The sequence below is a fragment of the Echiichthys vipera genome, assembly GCF_963691815.1.
Source record: "Echiichthys vipera genome assembly, chromosome: 12".
NCBI lineage: Eukaryota > Metazoa > Chordata > Actinopteri > Perciformes > Trachinidae > Echiichthys > Echiichthys vipera.
This window is the reverse complement of record NC_139837.1, coordinates 28565345-28591717: the sequence shown is the minus strand read 5'-3', so window position 1 is coordinate 28591717 and position 26373 is coordinate 28565345.

Below are 26373 nucleotides of genomic sequence, written 5' to 3'. Positions count from 1 at the left end.
AATATACAGTATTTAACAGAAAAGTGGAACAAAGATTTTTTTTTTTTCTTCTGGACACAGTTAGAGACAAACGGACATCTAACAGCTGAAGCTCAGGAGTTGGTGGAGATCAAGAACCAGAGCTAAAAGAAGTAGCTATTGAACTATGACATTCATCATTTCACCAACACCCTGTCAAACTAATGCTAATGTTGTTCCATATCTGCTGGATGTTATAAATAGAAAACTATTTTCTTACAAGTTAGTGATGTGTTTACAGCCTATAATCACTCACTCACTCATCTTCAACCGCTTATCCAGGGTCGGGTCGCGGGGGCAGCAGCTCCAGCCACGTACGGCTGTTAGCGACTCTCACGCATTTCTTGAAAAAGGTGTCTTGATGATTTATTAGATGTGTGCAAGTGAAAAAGACCATGGGATGATTTCACTTTAAAGAACTTAATATTTTCTATCAATGTCCTCATATTGTAATTATGTTCTTTTTTTTTCAAGTAGTAAATACTAGTTACATTAAATGGCACCTCAAGTATCTTTTGGGAGAGTGCTTTCTCCCCAACATATAGACTGTATGGTAAGAGCTAAGGACTGGGTGTATCGGCAGATGGTACAGGAGAAACACAAGGATATAAAGCAGTCCACAAAGTGAAACTTTTTCCCTGCCTCTCACCTGACCTAATTACAGCACCTCGGTGGCTGGTAGAGCAACACTTTACCTTTGGAGTCCGACGCGCTTTCAAATTCCTCAGTTATTCTCAACACCGTGTTTTTTTTTAAATATTCCTCTTTGCTTTGCCGCCTCAGTTGTAGCCCTCCGGGGACGCTGCTTGTTGAAGGAGCCAGAAGAGAGTTGTTCTTCCTTTGCTTTGCTTTGGTAAAGAGAATAAAAATAACTCCTGCCAGGCTTTCATTCACTACAGCTGTGAAGACATGATTTAACTGAGCTGTACAAGACTCAGTCCTGGGAAAGTCTGCTATGTGTGGAGTAAACAAGATCAGCTTTGTCCCACACTAAAGTGGGAGCGATGATGTAACAGTTTGACAGTAGGAATTACATATGCTTATATTGAGATTGATGAATGTTGTGTAAGTAATAAATGTGAGATTTAAGGTTAAAGTCAAATTCAGGTGTAAAATCATCCCAGGGTCTTTTTAGGCAAATTCTGTCATAATAAGCCATCAAGACTATTTTTTTCATGTATGAACTATTAACGTAGATTTTCCGAAGAGTCGCCAACAGCCTGTCGCGGCTAACACAGAGAAGCTGGGGACGTCAAGTTGGACGCATTAAAATGTCTTTTTTAACCACTAATACTGCTCAAAATAACACCAACCTCTGCAGTAGCATGATAAGAGTCCTTACACATTAACTGAAGAACCAACAATGTAGTTAGTGAACCCAGAGTTTATTAAAAGTGTGTTTTGAAAGACTTACCTACTGGCCTACCTACTTACCTACAAGCTGCTCCATTCAAGTCAATAACCAAATACAATCCAAAGGGAAGGAGCCCATTGATGATTTATTCCATCAAAACACGTAAATGTCGTGGTTTGTGGCAGATTGGTGAAAAGTCCCACACAGCTTTCCCTGCAGAACAGAAATATTACCCAGATCTCAGGGGTCAGGGTCAGGGGTTGTGGTTTGCTGCAGACACGGTAATCTCTGGAAAGATACTGTACAATCACGAATCATTCTGTCTCTCTTCACTTCAAGTTGCAGGCTGGTCGTCTTTACCTGTGCCTGCACTCACTGTGCGTCTTCACAACAAACACCCGACCCCTGACCTCTGACCCCTGAGATCTGCGTAATGTTACGGTGCTGCAGGGAAAGCTGTGTGGGACTTTTCACCAATTTGCCACAAACCACAATGTTTAAATGTTTTGCTGGAATAAATCATCAATGGGCTCCTTCCCTTTGGATTGTATTTGGTAATTGACTTGAATGGAGGAGCTGGTACAGGGGCCAGTTGGTAAGTCTTTAAAACACTCTTTTAATAAACTCTGGGTTCACTAAATACGTTGTTGCTGCTTCATTTTCTGAGTCAGGACTCTTTTCATGCTGCTGCAGAGGTTTGGTGTTATTTGGAGCCGTATTAGTGGTTAAAAAAGACGTTGTAATGCGTCCAATGCGCCCCTAGCTTATCCATCTTAGCCGCGGGATGTGAAAGAAATTCTCTGGAGTCCTCAGTGTTTCTCAAATCATGTCTTTACTAAATACTGCATGCATAACAGGAGAGAGGTCTACCAACAGCCGGGTCTCAACAATCTCTGCGTCTCTTCAAGTCACTTCAACATTTATACAGTTACATCAAAGCTACTTACAGACACAATGACATCAAAGTAACCAAAACACACTACCCAATGTTTATGACCCCAGTGGATGTTATCATTGTTTACGACCACCCCAAATGTCACCCTTTGCAAACCCCCATGTGACTCCTATCCACAATCCCCCCAGCACTCATTCTCAGCTTGACTGTTATGTTAATTAAGGATTTACATCATAGATAAATAAGGTAGGTCAATCTTTGGTTATTTCTCACATTCCCCCCTTTTGACACAAAGTGTCAAATAATTTTTTGGAAATAACACAATATCATCAACTAAGTCTTTCTTTGACTACACACTGCAAACATTAGTAGAGGTTCACTTTTAACTCTCCGAATATGACAAGGAAAAATAAAAACAACGAAAAACATTAAAACAAACACAATTCTATTTACACCGTTTCTTCATCTGAGCCACTATATAGGTTTCTTTGCTTTATTTTGCCTCATTCGATGCCATGGATGCCATTTCCTTCTCTCTTCCATGTCCTGGTGTCAGAGGTTACCAGCACTTAACACACCGTCGGAAACAGTCTTTACCACTGTCTCATTTAATTTCTTCTTTAGCACCATCATCTGCAATGGCGTTGTCCTGTGAAAACTAAGTTGTTACAGTCAGCGTGAACTCTTTTAACTGTAAACAGGTAAAAGTGTTGGAGACACAAGGTTAAGAACAAAAGGTTTTCCTGTAGGAGTGAGAATGCCACAGTTGTTCCCAGAGTGTGAAAGTTGTGGACAATATTAGAGCATATTGCGACTCTGACACTGTATCATCTGTTGCGCCTAGAAAGAAAACTATAGATTAATACAATAACTCTGTCGCCTTAGCAGACGTTATTTGGCAGTTTGGTTCAAAGGCAAACACAGAAAGAGCAGTTAGATGGACTCCTCGCAGAACCATCTATAAAGAAAAACAGAATCCTCGTTAGACACTATGTATTAAACAATGCTTCCCATGGTTTTGATCCCTTGTTAAACATTTCCATTCAAGAATGGTTCTCCTTCTTCAGCTGTTGGATCAAAAGCTTAAAAATTAAGACGGTACAGCGCTTCAGGCTGACATTAAACATTAGTGTGACAATGAGTATCATGCAGAACATGCACACTTTGAAAATACAATAGGGTCAGATGTTAGTGTTTGTTAATCGACATAAAACTATTGACATACAATTATCATGCAAAAATGAAAAAGAAACAATCAGAGCTCGATCAGGTAGGTCATTTTATGTCGGTACAGGCTGTTTGCCTCAGCAGTCACCGTCTAAAAAGTCAGTCATTGGCCAAGTTTCTTTATACAGGGTTAGGGAGATCTCCACGGAAACATAAAATAATCCATAAGTGGCAATATAATTTAATCTATTTATTTATTTATTTTTGTTTAAAAATCCATCCAGTTCCTATGGATGCAGTCAGGACTCACTTATTATCTTTATTAATAATATTATCCTTATTATTATTGTTATATCTAATGCTTCCATTTGCAAAAACAAGACGTATGTTTCTGAAAACTTCACCATCACTATGGCAGTTTTTTAAACCAGGTTTTCCCAGAAAACTGTACCATCAAATTCCAAAAATTCAAACACCATTGAGAGTGAAAGCAAAAAAAAAAAAAACAGAATAATGAGTCAGGGTTTACAGTGATGCATCAATATTGCATTTTCTAAAATCAATCACCAGCAACTCAAACCTTTTTGTCTGAGCATATCAATCAAAACCTTAACTTTCTGTTTGTCTAATGATCAACTCTCACTGCAAAACCTTAATTTTCCCTATTGACACCAATACTTATTCTTAATAAATGTTCCTATATGTATATCCAAGTGTATGTATGTGTTGAACATTAACATCATGTTCATTCTAAGATCACCTAACGTGTAATCTAGTGTGGATGTTTTTATCTTTAATTTCTAATTTGTGATTTTCAAATGCTCTGACCTTCCTCCGCTGTCTGTATGGCCTGTTCATGGGGGAACCATGAAAAAACACCAAACAGAAACACGCAACCAGGACTTCTCTGGATCTTGTCCCAGTCTCCTTCTTTCTCTCCTTCTGATGTTGTCTTGATGAGGCCATCTTTGTCCAGGATTCTGTGCCCCATTCTGCTGGTATAGTGAACCAAATGGCCGGTCGAATGTCGGCCCATCAGAGTTCACACCTCTCCATCTTTTAGTTCCTCTGGCTGCCATGTCCTGAACACAAGCTCTTCAGTGTTCAATTCAACTGAACATCTGGTGCGGTGGACATCGGTTTAATTTTCTTCAGGGCAGTAGTCAAAAAGAAGTTGCTGTTTGGAGAGAGAACTTTCTGGAGAAGCAATGCTTTCAGTCTGTTTTCCTCAGTCATTGGTTTTGTGACAACTGACACATCAGATGCAGGTTCAGTCTCCCCTCCCCCTCATTGTCAGAGTCCTTCTGGGAATATGCATATGGGCTTGATGGAGGGGCTGCAGGGCTTGGAGACATTAGGAGGAGGCCTTTGTCTTTTATCCCTAATCTCTGCTCCTCATCATTCTTTCACTTCTCTTTCTGTCACACATACTTATTTCTTTAATTTCTTGTCTTTCTATAACTGAGTTTTCTTTCCTCCTATCTTTCCCTACTCGCTGTCCCTTTCTCTCTCATCACTTTACCCTCTTCACTATATATGTACCTAAATATGTGCCTAATAAAAGACGAAAAAATAAAAAAAAACACTTAGTCTAGTAATGCCAAAATGGAACCTCTCAACCACATTAACCCATTTATCTGCTATAAATTTAGCAGGATCTGTAAAAATTTTAAGTTTCCCATTTTTCTATTGACTCACTGGGATGTGCTTTTACTTTCAATGGGCTTATTGTTCACTCAGACTATTTCACACATGCTGATCTTTCCATACGAAAATGGTTAGATCTTATCACACATACACTAACTTTGGATAATCTTTCAGCCAGGTGGTTTATACGACACATTCGTTCAGAGCAACGCACCCTTTAATATCCAAACTGGATATTTAGACACTGAAATGAGTTACCCCAAAGTTTATTTTTCTTACCACATTCATACGCCCATTTTATTGTAGTTGGGAATCCCTACACTCATGCAAATTATATTTGCATTTCAAACATTTCTACTCCTTTAAATAATTGATTCAGAAATCATTCATTTTCTCCCTAAATGCTTGTGTATTTCTTCTCTCATTTGTTCTGTTGCACCAACCTCTCACAACACATTATACTCATTTATGTCTATTTTAAGACCTCACTTATTTACCTTTAAGTGCATATTTCTTTTTTTATTAAACTAGTCTACAAAATAAAATTACACAGAAAATATGAAGACGATCACAATCTCCCAACGGGACTCATTGGACCTTGATATTCAACCCCATAGGATTTATAGAATATCAGACAGCAGACCACATTGTCTCGAACTGTCACCTAGGTTATCTCGCCTTCTCAGAGCCTCAAAATCACACAGAAAATGAAACTAGTCTTCAAAACCACAAAGGACATATGAAGACGGTCCGACCTCTACAAATAGACTCGTCGGACTTTATATTCAAACTCACAGGAATTACAGAATATCTTGACAGCAGACCACACACAGGTTCTCGAACTGTCGCCTAGGTTTACACACCTTCTTTTGAGCTTCAAAAACCCCACAAGTAAATGAAGCTTGTCTTCAAAATTACACACGAGATATGATTTAAAAAACACTGTACTCACGTTTAAAATGGATGGAGCGTCTGCTGTCCAGCACCCGTTCCTGACATCAGGCGGAATCCTGTCCTCCTTGGTGGAGCGGAATTTTTCCTTACCGGTTTAACCTTCAGTCAGGACTCAGGCCTGATCAGCAGAACGTCCAATCCCATCCTCGTCGCCAAATGTGAAAGAAATTCTCTGGAGTCCTCAGTGTTTCTCAAATCATGTCTTTACTCAATACTGCATGCATACAGGAGAGAGGTCTACCAACAGCCAGGTCTCAACAATCTCTGCCTCTCTTCAAGTCACTTCAACATTTATACAGTTACATCAAAGCTACTTACAGACACAATGACATCAAAGTAACCAAAACACACTACCCAATGTTTATGACCCAAGTGGATGTTATCAGTGTTTACGACCACCCCAAATGTCACCCTTTGCAAACCCCCATGTGACTCCTATCCACAATCCCCCCAGCACTCATTCTCAGCTTGACTGTTATGTTAATCAAGGATTTACATCATAGATAAATAAGGTAGGTCAATCTTTGGTTATTTCTCACAGGGACGCTGTTAGCGACTCTCTGGAAAATCTACGTTAATCGTTCATACATGAAAAAAATTGTCTCAATGGTTTATTTGATGACCCAATTTGCCTAAAAAAAACTGGGATGATTTTACACCGGAATTTCCTTTTAAGGACATTGTATGATTATATGTTGTACATGGTTCTTGCCTAATTCATATATTATGATGATTTATTTTTTTCAATTTCATTCATCAACTTGAATATTAAGTCTTAAAAGTCAGACTTATTAAGTTTATCTCCTATGTAGGAGAGTATTGGTTTTGGCAACAATACATATCTACATATCTACTCTGCTTAATCCAAGTCAGCACCTATGCACAGCAACGTTCTATTCGCTTTGGAACCACCCTCAACACAGCCTTATTAAGCCTTAAAGTGTATCTTGTACGTACTAGGAGATAAACTTTTAGCCAACAATGTCCTAAAACTCCTTTTTTTCACTATGCCTTTCAGGGCTTCCACCTAAAATAAGTACTGTTGGTTATCTCTTATTTTATTGTGTTATATGCATCTGTTCTCAGACATATAAGATTTCAAGATAATACTATTGAAAATCATTGAGCTTGTTATTGTTTTTTGCATGCTCTCTCCTGCTGAAGCCGAACATTGGTCTGACGTGTGAAGTGTGGCACAAAAATTGGGTCAGAAACGGGCTCAACAGTGTCTGCATATGGTTTAGACTGGCTCACTCTCTGTCTGATGTCCCCCAGATTTATATCCTTATATCGAACCAACGTCCAGTTTAAGTAAACCCAAGTTTTGATTTTTTAGTGGTCCCCAGGGTTTCACTCTTTCAATGTTGCTGGTTGTTTGCTCAGATCCATTTGCTATGTGCGTAAGAACTCATTCAGACATCTATAGATTATAAAATATCATCATCATATCAATCATATTAGATATGATGACAGCAATTCAGGGTTGGTTGGCATACATACTACTGGAATCAGCCATCCTACAGACAAACCAAAATGAAAATCAAATGAATCCGTGGTGACATGATTAGTTTCGAGTCAAAAAGAGTGCAGGAATTAACAAGGTCTATTCAGAGAACACTAAGATGTATGTTTAGAGATGCAACAGCTGTTCACATCCACTGTTGCCCAAGAGCCGAGGGCCTCCAACATGGCCACCAGAGGGTGAATTACATCACCTGCAAGCTTGCTCTGCATAAATAACAGTGCACGGGCCCCGGCGCTGTTTCCCATCAGGCAGCATTCTCCTCTCCAGGTCCAAAGGGGCTTCCATGTCCTTCTACAGAAACATCATCCCTCACACATGCAGACATAATGGCACCTTTTGACACATGCACACACATAATCACACACCCGCAATAATCAGGAGTGTTACCTAGAGGCCTGGAAGATGGTGAGGTTTGCCAGCAGAGGCCCCAAATCTGAGATAATCTGTGTCATTCATATTCTGTTGGCTGACACAAATGATCTGATAATGCACATGTGAAGTGAATTAACATCTGTTGTTTGAATGGGCCTAATGTCTAGCCATTCATCAATTTCACAGGATTATGTTGTTGACCAGAGGTGCGAGTGTGTGTGTGCGTGTGTGTTTGTGTGTGTGTGTGTGTGTGTGCGCGTGTGCCTGCGTGAGTGTGTGTGACGCCCTGGTTACATTTTCCAGTTTATTAGAAACCCACATATGTTGTGGATATGGAGGCCATACACACACGTCAAGTGAACTTGTTATCAAAGGACAGACTGTACATTTCAGTCAGTAGGTCTCACAAGGGCGACGCCTCTCCTCGAGGGCCACGGTCTCACCGTCTACACCATGTATTTCACTGCGGTGACCAGTGACTCTTAGCGGGCAAACTTTACTGCTGCAGGAAAAGGAACTTAAAGAGGACAAATACACAGGCTGCAAAAAACGCTGATAAGCTTTTTAAAAATGTACTTTTTATCACACAGGAAAGAAGTCCAGGAAAATTAAGATTTTTTTTTCAATAATTGAAGATTGTTTTTTAGCAGCACTTTCAGGAGACTGGATTATGGAAGAAAAAGAGGGGCGGAAACGGAGGAGGAGGAGGAAGCAAAAAAAAAACAGAATGTGACATGAGAATAGCTGCTCATTCCCACAAAAACACAGACAAAAACACAAAACGTATTTAGAAGAAAATCTGCTCGATTCAATCAAGCTTGATTCTTTTTTGATAATTGTGGGTGCTGGGCGTTTGGGCCCAGCTCGGCGGGGAAGCTGTGACTTGTGTACGAGACTGACAATGAAGTCGGGTAACAACAGCTGCTGGATGGCGGGCGAGCTCATGTACCTCGACGCTCAAGTCTTGTCAGTCACATTTCCCCTAATTAACGAACATCTGCTTTCCATTTTCGGTTACACTGCATCGCCAGCTTGTCTCATATGAATTGCTGACTTCTGACCTCCCCCGAGGTAGGCACTCGCTGTCAGAAGAACACGGCCAACGCCATCCACAATGTCTTTTTTCCACTTTTCTTTTTCTATAGAGGCCTCCAGCTCACCACAGGAAAGACAAGGAGGAGGAGGAGGCGCATAGGTGGGTTCTAAGAACCTCAGGGACTATCATCCTTTGGGTTGGATGATACAAGAAGTGCGCTGTTTGTTTATTGCTGCTACTGGTTCAAGCGTCCTCCTGTGGGGCCGGCCTGCCACTGTCCGTGAAGGACCCAGGGTCCTCCTCCCATCTCCAGAGCTCTAACCTATTCCCAAACTAACCTGCCAAACATGTGTGTGTGTGTGTATGTGTGTGCGTGCATGTGTGTGTGTGTGTATGTGCGTATGTGTGTGTGTGTGTGTGTGTGTGTTTGCGTGTGTGTGTGTGTGTTTGCCTTGCTAGAAAACAAGGCAGGGCTTGTAGTGTATTTTTTTGTCTTTTCTGCCTGAAAACACTGCACATGAACATTAGAAACAGCAGCAGCTGTTGACTTCACGCTATCAGAGACAAGTAAAGTCTACTGCGTAGTATGGCTCCAAAATGTTTGAATCTTATATCGTTAATGTGGATCACCACAAACAGATTAACAATGTTGCAATGAACTGTAATATTGCATCACTCCAAAGAAAAGTATGGATGGTTAGAAAGGGAAAAATGCACACTTTGAGGAAGTACCTTTAAATTCTTACCCCATGTCTAGAACACAAGTGTATCAAGAACCTTTTTCGCTCATACGTCTCACGCAACAGATATGTTCTTATTTTAATCTTCAGCTGTCTGCACGGGCTCCATCAGGCTCGTGTCTCAGCAGGGTCACATGGGTGTAAAAGTAACCTGACGTGTTTATATACACTTCAAATCTATTTTTGCAGACAATACGTACAGAAAGACAAGGTTGATGCCCAATAACAAGGCTGAATAAATATACTTATCTACATTTTGCAGCTGAGGCACATCAAAGTACCCCGTTCTTGGGTCTTCAGAGGTCGGTTTCACAAGGACAGATTTGGACTCTGGCTTAGATCTAACTGCTGGTCAAACTTTGGATAAATGTCTAAATTCACCTGAATACCTCTTAGTCCACAGTTAGCCTGGGGACAGGGTGGCAACCTTTTTAGGCTTAAAATAGTCTAAAATTTTGAGACTAATCTAGCAGCAAATTGACTGTAAGGCTGGCCGAACACTAACGACCAGTCTTTAAATATCTTCGTGAAACAGGGCCCTAGAGCTCCAGTGTGTATTCATGTGCAACCTGCACTGTACATATACTGCCACTAGACATCAGATCTCCAGCACCTGTCTGACCTGCTGCTCAACATTTAGAAAATCGCTGACAAGACCGGACCGGAACAGACAGTTACTTTAATATTGCATCAACAACACATGCTTATACCCAAATGACAAACTAGGTTGTTTGTCAGTCAATCCTAAAACGACTTATATTACTGTTCTATTTAACATAGGGAAACAGTTGCATTGTGGCAGTTTTGAACATGTGGTTAACGTTATAAAAAAGGCTACTTAGTTAGGTTTAGGTAAGAACAATACTAGGGTTAGGAAAAGATCATTAAAATGAGTCATGGATATAACTTCATCACACACTTACACCCCTAACAATGTTGGTAAACTGTTGGAGCCATCCATCCATCCCGAGCCTCCAGCACTTTATACCACATCTCCTGACTTCTTCCTTTGCTCCCATTGTAATTACTATGGCGACCACCTAGTGTGGAGATTTTTAAGTGTTTATCATTGTCACAATATAATTGAAGTTTTGTTATTACTCACTGTGCACATATAGAAGTTCCATAAAAATGATTTAGCATGCTATCATATCAATTTAACAAACAATGTTGTTATTTTTAAGCTGATTTTGTTCTGCTTAATTATGCTGCTATAGGCCTAGTCTGCCGGGGATAATACTTTTCCAGATACTCTGAGCTCATCTCTGTCTGTATCATTCATGTCTCATCAATGCATGTTACTAATTCAACTTCACCCCCAGAGTTGTTTGTGCTTTGTCGTCTCGCAGGTCTCTGCTGATCGTGGTGGTGCCTGCTGCCGTGGTCCTGCATGACGCTTCCTGCTACTATTATAATCTATAACCTTAGCTGTGCTTGTTTCTACTATTCTGCTGTATTAACTGCCATAACATATAAGTCATATTCACATTACTATAGATATTATTATAGTTACTGGAAGTGTGTCTGTCTCTGTCTTTGTGTCTGTCTTTGTCTTTCTCTGTCCATCTGTCCGTCTTTTCTCTCTTTCTCCCCAACTGGTCAAGACAGATGGCCGTCCTCCACAGAGCTGGTACTGTTTGACGTTCCTGCCTGTAATAGGGAAGGTTTTCGTTGCCACCGTACTCTACGGGGGAATTGTTGGGTCTATGTTTATCATAGAGTGTGGTCTTTACCTAGTTTGTAAAGTGTCCTGAGATAACTTCTGTTATGATTTGGCACTATAAATAAAATTGAATTGAATTGAATTGAACAAAGATGGCATGATCAAAGAATGTTGTAGATAAGCTCCAGGTTCAAACTGGGTGCAGTAGGTAACTTACTGCAGGGAACTGCCTCAGCAACATTCTGAACCAATCACAACAACCCAATGAACTTTATTGCTGTTTAAATTCTTTGTGAAGGAGGGCTCATTTCTGTCTCATTGGTTGCAGCAACAGCTTGGCTGAAAGCCAGGATGACTGTGATTCCTGACCCCAGAGAGAGCCCTTGGCCAAGCACAAAATTCTTTGCTGTTTTTATAATAACCTTTTTAAACTTTAAGGAGTAGTCTGGATTTCCTTGAGTTAGAACACACCCACAAGCAACAAACATATATATGGCTCGCAACAAGCTGCTTGCAAAATCAACATTTACGGATGATTTTTTGGGGGGCAAGGACTGTCTGCGTATGGACGCTGCTGGCATACGAGCACAACATAGCCTAGACATGGGGTGACAGTGAGAACAGCACTGAAATGACGGCCATACAACAGTGTCAGGCGTAGTCAGGTTCAATGTTTGTCTGTGTGCAAAACATCTGTACGTACTGAGAATCAAAGTGCTGCATTATTTTGATAGCGCTGAGAGAAATCAGTGTATGTATTGAGTATTCCAGTGGCCTTAGATTGATGGATAACTTTAATAATAAGTAGCCATGAACAATAAAAAAACAGTCAAATTTACAACTAATGACATATAAAGACATACTGCCACTGCAATAGCAACACTAACTCACACATTTAACATATTCCAACATGAAAGTAGTGTAGTTAAAACGTGAATCTATATTTGATTAGTTACTAAAAATCAAATCATAAATAAACGCATGTAGACCATTAAAATAGGCAGTACAAACCTATAAATATCATCTTTATACTTAAACTTCTGTTTCTATTGTATTTTACGTCATGCTTCTACTCCACTGCATTTATTTGACAGATATAGTAACTTGTTACCAAACAATGATTATCCTATAAATATTATCCACTGTTATAGATTATACTGCTCACCAGTATATCAACAATTTAGCATTTGAGCAGTTTTATTATAACAGCAACAGCAACTTCGCTCATTCTGCTGTCTTAACCAATCAGAAATATGGTGGTTGAAGTAATTATTCAGATTCTTTAAAAAACGGAAATACCACAACAACAATACTCAAATGTTCAATACTCAAAATAGTATCAGCTAAATGTATTTAAAGTATCAATAGTGAAACAACTCATTGATACCCTCTTTTAGAAGAAGTAGAAGCAGAAGTAGAATTCCTTTATTAATCCTGAAAGGGGAATTACATTTTTTCACTCTGTTATTATTATTATACAGGTTACACACACACTGGCCCGCAATACAGATATGCACAAACAGGACCTATATACATGCAATTAATGGAGAGATGTCAGAGTGAGGGGGCTGCCAATACCTCAGCGCCCCGAGCAGTTGGGGGTTCGGTGCCTTGCTCAACAGCACCTCGGCAGTGCCAAGGCGATGAACTTGCAACTCTCCAGCCACCATGGTCATGGTCCACACAGGGACTCGAACCGGCAACCCTCTGGTTTCCAGCTGAGTCACCTATTGACTGAGCTACTGCAATAATAATCCATTACATTAGGTACATTTTATGATGTAGCTGGTCAAGGTGGTGCTACATTTCATTACTTTGTATCCTTTTACTAGTGAATACATCTTTAAATCTGTTAAATACAAAAAGCTGAATTAGAATGAAGTACTGTAATCAAAATCTTACTAAATAAGAATTGTATATCAGATAAATGTAGTTGAATAAAAAATACAAGTTTGTCCTCAAAAAGGTGCTGAGCAGAAGTTGAAAGTAAATGTAGCTTCCACCACTTGTCATGGTACAGTATGAAATTTAAACTTTTGACACAATTCAAATGTATTGTTAGCAATAATAATACTGTGTGTGAAGTTGAATTAAAATCATAATTTAGATTAAAATGTCATAGTCTAAAACGTTATGAGTTCAGTAAGGAAACAAGATGAACATGTTAAAACCTGAGAGCACCACTGAAAATGTCCACAGCTACTGGCTCTAAATGTGGAGGACTCAGTCCAGTTTACATGCATTTTTAAATGTGCTCAGAGGTCTCTAAGGGCGCACTCCCACTGTACATCCATACCGTGCCCTGTGCTTTAGAGTACTTGTCCCCCTCTTCCCCTGCGGGCCAGGCCCGTTTGTACTCACGCAACCTTGGCCTCGCGCGAATGCTTCATGCTGCCTATACGTCATCACGCCGTAACATGTCACATGCATTGATTGATGTCATCGCGATGCGTCACTTTGTTTACAAATCTTTCCATAGACCTTGGAGTTTTTGTGCGTCTTGTCCGACTGTTTTTGAATATTTTCATCTGACCAAATCTGCAGTAAACACTCCACCTCCATATCACACCAACGTGAACCTTTCGCCGCCATTGTTTTAAATGTCTGCGCATGGTCCCTCCTTCTTTTTTCTATTTCCCAGCAGGCACACATAAATTGACGTCAGAACCGCCGTAGGCCTCGTGCTCGTGCTCGTACACGTGCGCACGCTCGTGCTCGTACCTGTGCAAATGTGCTTTACAAAAGCCCACCTCTCCTAAACGGGCCGTGGACGGCAAGCGTGCCGCTCCGAGGAGCACTGTTACCCTCTAGAGTGGTGCCTCTTTTCCTGACCTTTTTTTCCTTTGGCACTGTTTTGTATTTGGGGGGCAGAGCACCCAACTGGATGTCACACCTGTTTCCTTTTGGGTACATCTGAAAATAAGACTTTATTTTTATTTATTTTTTTTTGCACAAGCTTACATTTTGAAGTGAAATATTACTTTGGCAAACTATTGTTTCCAAAGTGGTGACCTCATGACCTCTGTTTATCTAAGGCTCTGGTGTTTTCCAATATATCCATGGCTTTCATGTTGCCAGTCTTCTAATGGCAGCTTCAGTGACATTTGGGGAAATGTTTCCACTTTCCTACATTGGGATGTGCTGGAACACCCTGCTTTAACCAGATCTGAGTTCCTCTCTAGAGGTTAGATTCAGACAACAAAAGGTGAGGGTTAAGTTTGACAACAAAATTTGAGGGTTAAGTTTGGACAACAAAAGGGGATGGTTAAGTTTGACAACAAAAGGTGAGTGTTAGGTTTAGTCAACTAAAGGTGATGGCTAAGTTTAGACAACAAAAGGCGAGTGTTAGGTTTAGTCAACTAAAGGTGATGGCTAAGTTTAGACAACAAAAGGCAAGGGTCAAGTTTAGACAACTAAAGGTGAGGGTTAAGTTTATACAACAAAGGGTGAGGGTTAAGTTTGACAACAACAGGTGAGGGTTAAGTTTGACAACAAAAGGGAAAGGTTACGTTTCGACAACAAAAGGTGAGGGTTAAGTTTAGACAACTAAAGGTGAGGGTTAAGTTTAGACAACAAAAGGTGAGGGTTAAGTTTAGACAAAAAAGGTGATGGTTAAGTTTGACAATGTAAGGTGAGAGTTCAGTTTGACAACAAAAAGTAATGGTTAAGTTTGCCTAAAAGGTGTTGTTAAGTTTGACAAGAAAAAGTGAGGGTTAAGTTTGACACCAAAAGGTGATGGTTTAGTTTAGACAACAAAAGGTGAGGGTTAAGTTTGACAACAAAAGGTGAGGGTTAAGTTTAGACAACAAAAGGTGAGGGTTAAGTTTAGACAACTAAAAGTGAGGGTTAAGTTTATACAACAAAAGGTGAGGGTTAAGTTTGACAACAACAGGTGAGGGTTAAGTTTGACAACAAAAGGGAAAGGTTACGTTTCGACAACAAAAGGTGAGGGTTAAGTTTAGACAACTAAAGGTGATGGTTAAGTTTAGACAACAAAAGGTGAGGGTTAAGTTTAGACAAAAAAGGTGATGGTTAAGTTTGACAATGTAAGGTGAGAGTTCAGTTTGACAACAAAAAGTAATGGTTAAGTTTGCCTAAAAAGGTGTTGTTAAGTTTGACAAGAAAAAGTGAGGGTTAAGTTTGACAACAAAAGGTGATGGTTCAGTTTAGACAACAAAAGGTGAGGGTTAAGTTTGACAACAAAAGGTGAGGGTTAAGTTTAGACAACAAAAGGTGAGGGTTAAGTTTAGACAACTAAAGGTGAGGGTTAAATTTAGACAAAAGAGGTGATGGTTAAGTTTGACTATGTAAGGTGAGAGTTCAGTTTGACAGCAAAAAGTAATGGTTCACAAAGACTCAATGGACAAACAACAAAGAGGAAGAGAGACCCTGCCGGAGGGAGCCGGGGCCCCCATCTGGAGCCAGGCCCAGACGGAGGGCTCGCCGGCAAGCGCGTGGTGGCCGGGTTTGCCACGGAGCCCGGCCGGGCACAGCCCGAAAAAGTGACGTGGCACCTCCCTCCTCTCCATCCTGTGGGCTCACCACTCGCAGGAGGAACCACTTGGGTGGGGTGCGCTGCTGCACAGGTGGCAGTGAAGGTGAGGGGCCTCGACGGACCAGACACGGGCAGCAGAAGCTGGGTCTTGGGACGTGGAATGTCACCTCTCTGTCGGGGAAGGAGCTGGAGCTTGTGCGGGAGGTGGAGCGCTACCAGTTAGATCTGTTGGGGCTTACCTCCACACACAGTCTCGGTTCTGGAACCGTACTCCTGGATAGGGGTTGGACACTATTCTTCTCTGGAGTTTCCCAGGGTGTGAAGCGCCGGGTGGGTGTGGGGATACTCACAAACCCCCGGCTGAGCGCCGTGGTGTTGGAGTTCACCCCGGTGGACGAGAGGGTCGCCTCCTTACGCCTGCGGGTGGTAGGGGGGAAAACTCTGACTGTTGTTTGTGCATATGCACCGAACAGCAGTTCAGAGTATTCAGCCTTCTTGGAGACCCTTAATGGAGTCCTGCATGGGGCTCCGGTAGGGGACTCCATAGTTCTGCTGGGAGACTTCAATGCCCACGTGGGCAATGATGGAGACACCTGGAGAGGCGTGATTGGGAGGAACGGCCTCCCTGATCTAAATCCGAGTGGTCGTCAGTTATTAGACTTCTGTGCTAGTCACTGATTATCTATAACTAACACCATGTTCAAACATAAGGATGCTCATAAGTGTACGTGGTACCAGAGCACCCTAGGCCAAAGATCGATGATCGATTTTGTGATCGTATCATCTGATCTGAGGCCGTATGTTGTGGACACTCGGGTGAAGAGAGGGGCAGAGCTGTCAACTGATCACCATCTGGTGATGAGTTGGATCAGAGGATGGGGGAAGATTCTGGACGGACCAGGTAAACCCAAAAGAGTAGTGCGGGTGAACTGGGAACGTCTGGAGGAGGCCCCTGTCCGAGAGATCTTCAACTCACACCTCCGGCGGAGCTTTTCTGGCATCCCTGTGGAGGTTGGGGGCATTGAACCGGAGTGGGCAATGTTCAAAGCTTCCATTGCTGAAGCTGCAGCGGTGAGCTGTGGCCTCAAGGTCTTAGGTGCCTCAAGGGGCGGTAACCCTCGAACATCATGGTGGACACCGGTGGTCAGGGAAGCTGTCCTACTGAAGAAGGAGGCCTTCCGGGATATGCTATCCCAGAAGACTCCGGAGGCAGTTGGAAGGTACCGACAGGCCAGAAGGGCTGCAGCCTCTGCTGTGTCAGAGGCAAAGCAGCGGGTGTGAGAGGAGTTCGGAGAAGCCATGGAGAAGGACTTTCGGGCGGCACCAAGGTGCTTCTGGAAAACCATTCGACATCTCAGGAGGGGGAAATGGGGAACTGTCCAAGCTGTTTACAGTAAGGACGGGGCGCTGGTGACCTCAGCCGGTGGAAGGAGCACTTTGAGGAACTCCTTAATCCAACTAACACGCCCTCTTTTGTAGAGGCAGAACTGGAGGCTGATGGGGAATCATTGTCAATATCCCTGGCGGAAGTCACTGAGGTAGTAAAACAACTCCACAGTGGCAAAGCCCCAGGGGTTGATGAGATTCGTCCAGAAATGCTGAAAGCTTTGGGTTGGGAGGGGCTATCTTGGTTGACACCCCTATTCAACATTGCGTGGAAGTCTGGGACAGTGCCAAGGGAGTGGCAGACCAGGGTGGTGGTTCCTCTTTTTAAAAAGGGGGACCAGAGGGTGTGTGCCAACTACAGGGGTATCACACTACTCAGCCTCCCTGGTAAAGTCTACTCCAAGGTGCTGGAAAGGAGGGTTCGTCCTATAGTCGAACCTCAGATTGAAGAGGAACAATGTGGATTTCGTCCTGGACGTGGAACAATGGACCAGCTCTTCATTCTCGCAAGGATCCTGGAGGGGGCCTGGGAGTATGCTCATCCAGTCTACATGTGTTTTGTGGATCTGGAGAAGGCATATGACCGGGTTCCTCGGGAGATACTGTGGGAGGTGCTGCGGGAGTATGGGGTGAGGGGGTCACTTCTGTGGGCCATTCAATCTCTGTACACCCAAAGCGAGAGCTGTGTCCGGATCCTCGGCAGTAAGTCGGATTCGTTTCCGGTGGGGGTTGGCCTCCGCCAGGGGTGCGCTTTGTCACCAATCCTGTTCGTGATTTTCACGGACAGGATATCAAGGCGTAGTCGTGGTGGGGAGGGGTTGCAGTTCGGTGGGCTGAGGATCTCGTCTCTGCTTTTCGCAGATGATGTGGTCCTGATGGCATCGTCGGTCAGTGACCTTCAGCACTCACTGGATCGGTTCGCAGCCGAGTGTGAAACGGCTGGGATGAGGATCAGCACCTCTAAATCTGAGGCCATGACTCTTAGCAGGAAACCGGTGGATTTCTTACTCCAGGTAGGGAATGAGTCCTTACCCCAAGTGAAGGAGTTCAAGTACCTCGGGATCATGTTCACGAGTGAGGGGAAGATGGAGCGTGAGTTTGGCCGGAGAATCGGAGCAGCGGGGGCGGTGTTGCAGTCGCTCTACCGAAAAGAGAGCTGAGCCGGAAGATCTACCGGTCAATCTTCGTTCCTACCCTCACCTATGGTCACCTATGGTCATAAAAGCTGGGTCATGACCGAAAGAACGAGGTCACGGGTACAAGCGGCCGAAATGGGTTTTCTCAGGAGGATGGCTGGAGTCTCCCTTAGAGATACGGTGAGAAGTTCAGCCATCCGTGAGGAACTCGGAGTAGAGCCGCTGCTCCTTAGTGTTGAAAAGAGCCAGTTGAGGTGGTTCGGGCATCTGGTAAGGATGCCCCCTGGGCGCCTCCCTAGGGAGGTGTTCCAGGCACGTCCAGCTGGGAGGAGGCCTCGGGGAAGACCCAGGACTAGGTGGAGAGATTATATCTCCACACTGGCCTGGGAACGCCTCGGCATCCCCCAGTTAGAGCTGGTTAATGTGGCCCGGGAAAGGGAAGTTTGGGGTCCCCTGCTAAAGCTAATGCCCCCGCGACCCGACCCCGGATAAGCGGATGAAGATGAGATGAGAAGTAATGGTTAAGTTTGACAAGAAAAGGTGAGGGTTCAGTTTGACAACAAAAAGTAATGGTTAAGTTTGACAAGAAAAGGTGAGAGTTAAGTTTGGACAACAAAAGGTGAAGGTGAAGTTTGACAACAAAAGGTGAGGGTTGAGTTTAGACAACAAAAGGTGAGGGTTAAGTTTAGACAACTTAAGGTAAGGGTTAAGTTCAGACGACAAAAGGTGAGGGTTAAGTTTGACAACAACAGGTGATGTTAAGTTTGACAAAAATAGGTGAGGGTTAAGTTTGAGAACAAAAGAGGATGGTTAAGCTTAGACAAAAAAGGGTGATGGTTAAGTTTGACAACAAAAGGTGAGAGTTAAGTTTGACAACAAAAGGTGAGGGTTTAGTTAAGACAAAAAAGGTGATGGTTAAGTTTGACAACAAAAGGGGATGGTTAAGCTTGGACAAAAAGGTGATGGTTAAGTTTGACAACAAAAGGTGAGAGTTAAGTTTGACAACAAATAGTGACGGGTAAGATTGACAACAAAAGGTGAGGTTAAGTTTAGACAAAAGAGATGATGGTTAAGTTTGACAATGTAAGGTGAGAGTTCAGTTTGACAACAAAAAGTAATGGTTAAGTTTGACAAGAAAAGGTGAGAGTCAAGTTTGGACAACAAAAGGTGAAGTTTGACAACAAAAGGTGATGGTTGAGTTTAGACAACAAAAGGTGAGGGTTAAGTTTAGACAACTAAAGGTGATGTTAAGTTTGACAACAAAAGGTAATGGTTAAGTTTGACAAGAAAAGATGAGAGTTAAGTTTGGACAACAAAAGGTGAGGGTGAAGTTTGACAATAAAAGGTGAGGGTTGAGTTCAGACAACAAAAGGTGAGGGTTAAGTTTAGACTACTTAAGGTAAGGGTTAAGTTCAGACAACAAAAGGTGAGGGTTAAGTTTGACAACAACAGGTGAGAGTTCAGTTTGACAACAAAAAGTAATGGTTAATTTTGACAAGAAATAGTGAGAGTTAAGTTTGGACAACAAAAGGTGAGGGTGAAGTTTGACAACAAAAGGTGAGGGTTAAGTTTAGACAACAAAAGGTGAGGGTTAAGTTTAGTCAACTAAAGGTAAGGGTTAAGTTCAGACAACAAAAGGTGATGGTTAAGTTTGACAATATAACGGGATGGTTTAGTTTAGACAACAAAAGGTGAGGGTTTACTTTAGCCAACAAAAGGTGAGTGTTAAGTTTGACAACAATAGGTTAGGGTTAAGTTTGACAACAATAGGTTAGGGTTAAGTTTGACAACAATAGGTTAGGGTTAAGTTTGAGAACAAAAGAGGATGGTTAAGCTTAGACAAAAAGGGGTGATGGTTAAGTTTGACAACAAAAGGTGAAGGTGAAGTTTGACAACAAAAGGTGAGGGTTGAGTTTAGACAACAAAAGGTGAGGGTTAAGTTTAGACAACTTAAGGTAAGGGTTAAGTTCAGACGACAAAAGGTGAGGGTTAAGTTTGACAACAACAGGTGATGTTAAGTTTGACAAAAATAGGTGAGGGTTAAGTTTGAGAACAAAAGAGGATGGTTAAGCTTAGACAAAAAAGGGTGATGGTTAAGTTTGACAACAAAAGGTGAGAGTTAAGTTTGACAACAAAAGGTGAGGGTTTAGTTAAGACAAAAAAGGTGATGGTTAAGTTTGACAACAAAAGGGGATGGTTAAGCTTGGACAAAAAGGTGATGGTTAAGTTTGACAACAAAAGGTGAGAGTTAAGTTTGACAACAAATAGTGACGGGTAAGATTGACAACAAAAGGTGAGGTTAAGTTTAGACAAAAGAGATGATGGTTAAGTTTGACAATGTAAGGTGAGAGTTCAGTTTGACAACAAAAAGTAATGGTTAAGTTTGACAAGAAAAGGTGAGAGTCAAGTTTGGACAACAAAAGGTGAAGTTTGACAACAAAAGGTGATGGTTGAGTTTAGACAACAAAAGGTGAGGGTTAAGTTTAGACAACTAAAGGTGATGTTAAGTTTGACAACAAAAGGTAATGGTTAAGTTTGACAAGAAAAGATGAGAGTTAAGTTTGGACAACAAAAGGTGAGGGTGAAGTTTGACAATAAAAGGTGAGGGTTGAGTTCAGACAACAAAAGGTGAGGGTTAAGTTTAGACTACTTAAGGTAAGGGTTAAGTTCAGACAACAAAAGGTGAGGGTTAAGTTTGACAACAACAGGTGAGAGTTCAGTTTGACAACAAAAAGTAATGGTTAATTTTGACAAGAAATAGTGAGAGTTAAGTTTGGACAACAAAAGGTGAGGGTGAAGTTTGACAACAAAAGGTGAGGGTTAAGTTTAGACAACAAAAGGTGAGGGTTAAGTTTAGTCAACTAAAGGTAAGGGTTAAGTTCAGACAACAAAAGGTGATGGTTAAGTTTGACAATATAACGGGATGGTTTAGTTTAGACAACAAAAGGTGAGGGTTTACTTTAGCCAACAAAAGGTGAGTGTTAAGTTTGACAACAATAGGTTAGGGTTAAGTTTGACAACAATAGGTTAGTGTTAAGTTTGACAACAATAGGTTAGGGTTAAGTTTGAGAACAAAAGAGGATGGTTAAGCTTAGACAAAAAGGGGTGATGGTTAAGTTTGACAACAAAAGGTGAGAGTTAAGTTTGACAACAAAAGGTGAGAGTTAAGTTTGACAACAACAGGTGAGGGTTTAGTTAAGACAAAAAAGGTGATGGTTAAGTTTGACGACAAAAGGGGATGGTTAAGCTTGGACAAAAAGGTGATGGTTAAGTTTGACAACAAAAGGTGAGAGTTAAGTTTGAAGACAAATAGTGGTGGGTAAGTTTTACAACAAAAGGTGAGGTTAAGTTTAGACAAAAGAGATTATGGTTAAGTTTGACAATGTAAGGTGAGAGTTCAGTTTGACAACAAAAAGTAATGGTTAAGTTTGACAAGAAAAGTTGAGAGTCTAGTTTGGACAACAAAAGGTGAAGTTTGACAACAAAAGGTGAGGGTTGAGTTTAGACAACAAAAGGTGAGGGTTAAGTTTAGACAACTAAAGGTAAGGGTTAAGTTCAGACAACAAAAGGTGAGGGTTAAGTTTGACAACAACAGGTGATGTTAAGTTTGACAACAATAGGTGAGGGTTAAGTTTGAGAACAAAAGAGGATGGTCAAGCTTAGACAAAAAAGGGTGATGGTTAAGTTTGACAACAAAAGGTGAGAGTTAAGTTTGACAAAAAAAGGTCAGGGTTTAGTTATGACAAAAAAGGTGATGGTTAAGTTTGACAACAAAAGGTGAGGTTAAGTTTAGACAAAAGAGATGATAGTTAAGTTTGACAATGTAAGGTGAGAGTTCAGTTTGACAACAAAAAGTAATGGTTAAGTTTGACAAGAAAAGGTGAGAGTCAAGTTTGGACAACAAAAGGTGAAGTTTGACAACAAAAGGTGAGGGTTAAGTTTAGACAACAATAGGTGAGGGTTAAGTTTAGACAACTAAAGGTGATGTTAAGTTTGACAGCAAAAGGTAATGGTTAAGTTTGACAAGAAAAGGTGAGAGTTAAGTTTGAACAACAAAAGGTGAGGGTGAAGTTTGACAACAAAAGGTGAGGGTTGAGTTCAGACAACAAAAGGTGAGGGTTAAGTTTAGACAACTAAAGGTAAGGGTTAAGTTCAGAGAACAAAAGGTGAGGGTAAAGTTTGACAACAAAAGGTGATGGTTAAGTTTGACAATATAACGTGATGGTTTAGTTTAGACAACAAAAGGTGAGGGTTTACTTTAGTCAACAAAAGGTGAGTGTTAAGTTTGACAACAAAAGGGGATGGTTAAGCTCAGACAAAAAAGGTGATGGTTAAGTTTGACAACAAAAGGTGAGAGTTAAGTTTGACAACAAAAGGTGATGGTTTAGTTAAGACAACAAAAGGTGAGAATTAAGTTTGACAACAAATAGTGATTGGTAAGTTTGACAACAAAGGGTGAGGTGAAGTTTAGACAAAAGAGATGATGGTTAAGTTTGACAATGTAAGGTGAGAGTTCAGTTTGACAACAAAAAGTAATGGTTAAGTTCGACAAGAAAAGGTGAGAGTCAAGTTTGGACAACAAAAGGTGAAGTTTGACAACAAAAGGTGAGGGTTGAGTTTAGACAACAAAAGGTGAGGGTTAAGTTTAGACAACTAAAGGTAAGGGTTAAGTTCAGACAACAAAAGATGAGGGTTAAGCTTAGACAAAAAAGGTGATGGTTAAGTTAGACGACAAACGGTGAGAGTTAAATTTGACAACAAAAGGTGAGGGTTCAGTTTGGACAACAAAAGGTGAGGGTTAAGTTTAGCCAACAAAAGGTGAGGGTTAAGTTTGACAATATAAGGGGATGGTTAAGTTTAGACAACAAAAGGTGATGTTAAGTTTGACAATAAAAAGTGAGTGTTAAGTTTGACAACAAAAGGTGAGAGTTAAGTTTGACAACAAAAGGTGATGGTTTAGTTAAGACAAAAAAAGGTAAAGGTTAAATTTGACAACAAAAAGGGATGTTTAACCTTAGACAAAAAAGGTGATGGTTAAGTTGGACAAAAAACGGTGAGAGTTAAGTTTGACAACAAATAGTGATGGGTAAGTTTGACAACAAAAGTTGAGGGTTGAGTTTAGTAAACTAAAGGTGAGAGTTAAGTTTGGACAACAAAAGGTGAGGGTGAAGTTTGATAACAAAAGGCGAGAGTTAAGTTTGACAACAAAAGGGGATGGTTATGTTTCAACAACAAAAGGTGAGGGTTACGTTTAGACAAGTAAAGGTGATGGTTAAGTTTAGACAAAAAAGGTGATGGTTAAATTTGACAACAAAAGGTGAGGGTTAAGTTGGACAACAAAAGGTGATGGTTTAGTTAAGATAAAAAAAAAGGTGCTGGTTAAGTTTGACAGCAAAAAGGGATGGTTAAGCTTAGACAAAAAAGGTGATGGTTAAGTTTGACAACAAATAGTGATGGGTAAGTTTGACAACAAAAGGTGAGGGTTAAGTTTAGACAAAAGAGGTGATGGTTAAGTTTGACAATGTAAGGTGAGAGTTCAGTTTGGACAACAAAAGGTGAAGGTGAAGTTTGACAACAAAAGGTGAGGGTTGAGTTTAGACAACAAAAGGTGAGGGTTAAGTTTAGACAACTAAAGGTAAGGGTTAAGTTCAGACAACAAAAGGTGAGGGTTAAGTTTGACAACAATAGGTGATGTTAAGTTTGACAACAAAAGGTGAGGGTTAAGTTTGACAACAAAAAGTGAGTGTTAAGTTTGACAACAAAAGTTGAGAGATAAGTCTGACAACAAAAGGTGAGGGTTAAGTTAAGACATAAAAGGTGATGGTTAAGTTTGACAACAAAAAGGGGATGGTAAAGCTTAGACAAAAAAGGTGATGGTTAAGTTTGACAACAAAAGGTGAGGGTTAAGTTTGACAACAAAAGGGGATGGTTATGTTTTGACGACAAAAGGTGAGGGTTACGTTTAGACGAGTAAAGGTGATGGTTAAGTTTAGACAACTAAAGTTGAGGGTTAAGCTTAGACAAAAGAGGTGATGGTTAAGTTTGACAACAAAAGGGGATGGTTAAGCTTAGACAAAAAAGGTGATGGTTAAATTTGACAACAAAAGGTGAGGGTTAAGTTGGACAACAAAAGGTGATGGTTTAATTAAGACAAAAAAAGTTGTTGGTTAAGTTTGACAGCAAAAAGGGATGGTTAAGCTTAGACAAAAAAGGTGATGGTTAAGTTAGACAACAAACGGTGAGGGTTAAGTTTGACAACAAATAGTGGTGGGTAAGTTTGACAACAAAAGGTGAGGGTTAAGTTTAGACAAAAGAGGTGATGGTTAAGTTTGACAATGTAAGGTGAGAGTTCAGTTTGACAACAAAAAGTAATGGTTAAGTTTGACAAGAAAAGGTGAGAGTTAAGTTTGGACAACAAAAGTTGAAGGTGAAGTTTGACAACAAAAGGTAAGGGTTGAGTTCAAACAACAAAAGGTGCGGGTTAAGTTTAGACAACTAAAGGTAAGGGTTAAGTTCAGACAACAAAAGGTGAGGGTTAAGTTTGACAACAACAGGTGATGTTAAGTTTGACAACAAAAGGTGAGGGTTAAGTCTGACAACAAAAAGTGAGTGTTAAGTTTGACAACAAACGTTGAGAGTTAAGTTTGACAACAAAAGGTGAAGGTTTAGTTAAGACAAAAAAGGTGATGGTTAAGTTTGACAACAAAAGGGGATGGTAAAGCTTAGACAAAAAAGGTGATGGTTAAGTTTGACAACAAAAGGTGAGGGTTAAGTTTGACAAAAAAAGGGGATGGTTATGTTTTGACAACAAAAGGTGAGGTTTACGTTTAGACAGGTAAAGGTGATGGTTAAGTTTAGACAACTAAAGGTGAGGGTTAAGTTAAGACAAAAAAAGGTGCTGGTTAAGTTTGACAGCAAAACGGGATGGTTAAGCTTAGACAAAAAGGTGATGGTTAAGTTAGACAACAAACGGTGAGGGTTAAGTTTGACAACAAATAGTGATGGGTAAGTTTGACAACAAAAGGTGAGGGTTAAGTTTAGACAACAAAAGGTGAGGGTTAAGTTTAGACAACTAAAGGTAAGGGTTAAGTTCAGAGAACAAAAGGTGAGGGTTAAGTTTGACAACAACAGGTGATGTTAAGTTTGACAGCAAAAGGTAATGGTTAAGTTTGACAAGAAAAGGTGATAGTTAAGTTTGGACAACAAAAAGTGAAGGTTAAGCTTAGACAAAAAAGGTGATGGTTAAGTTTGACAATAAAAGTTGAGAGTTAAGTTTGACAACCACAGGTGAGGGTTAAGTTTGGCCAACAAAAGGTGAGGGTTAAGTTTGACAACAAAAGGGGATGGTTATGTTTCAACAACAAAAGGTGAGGGTTAAGTTTAGACAATGTAAGGTGAGAGTTCAGTTTGACAACAAAAAGTAATGGTTAAGTTTGACAACAACAGGTGATGTTAAGTTTGACAACAAAAGGTGAGGGTTAAGTTTGACAACAAAAAGTGAGTGTTAAGTTTGACAACAAAAGTTGAGAGTTAAGTTTGACAACAAAAGGTGAGGGTTAAGTTAAGACAAAAAAGGGCTGGTTAAGTTTGACAACAAAAGGGGATGGTAAAGCTTAGACAAAAAAGGTGATGGTTAAGTTTGACAACAAAAGGTGAGGGTTAAGTTTGACAACAAAAGGGGATGGTTATGTTTTGACAACAAAAGGTGAGGGTTACGTTTAGACAGGTAAAGGTGATGGTTAAGTTTAGACAACTAAAGGTGAGGGTTAAGTTAAGACAAAAAAAGGTGCTGGTTAAGTTTGACAGCAAAAAGGGACGGTTAAGCTTAGACAAAAAAGGTGATGGTTAAGTTAGACAACAAACGGTGAGGGTTAAGTTTGACAACAAATAGTGATGGGTAAGTTTGACAACAAAAAGTGAGGGTTAAGTTTAGACAACAAAAGGTGAGGGTTAAGTTTAGACAACTAAAGGTAAGGGATAAGTTC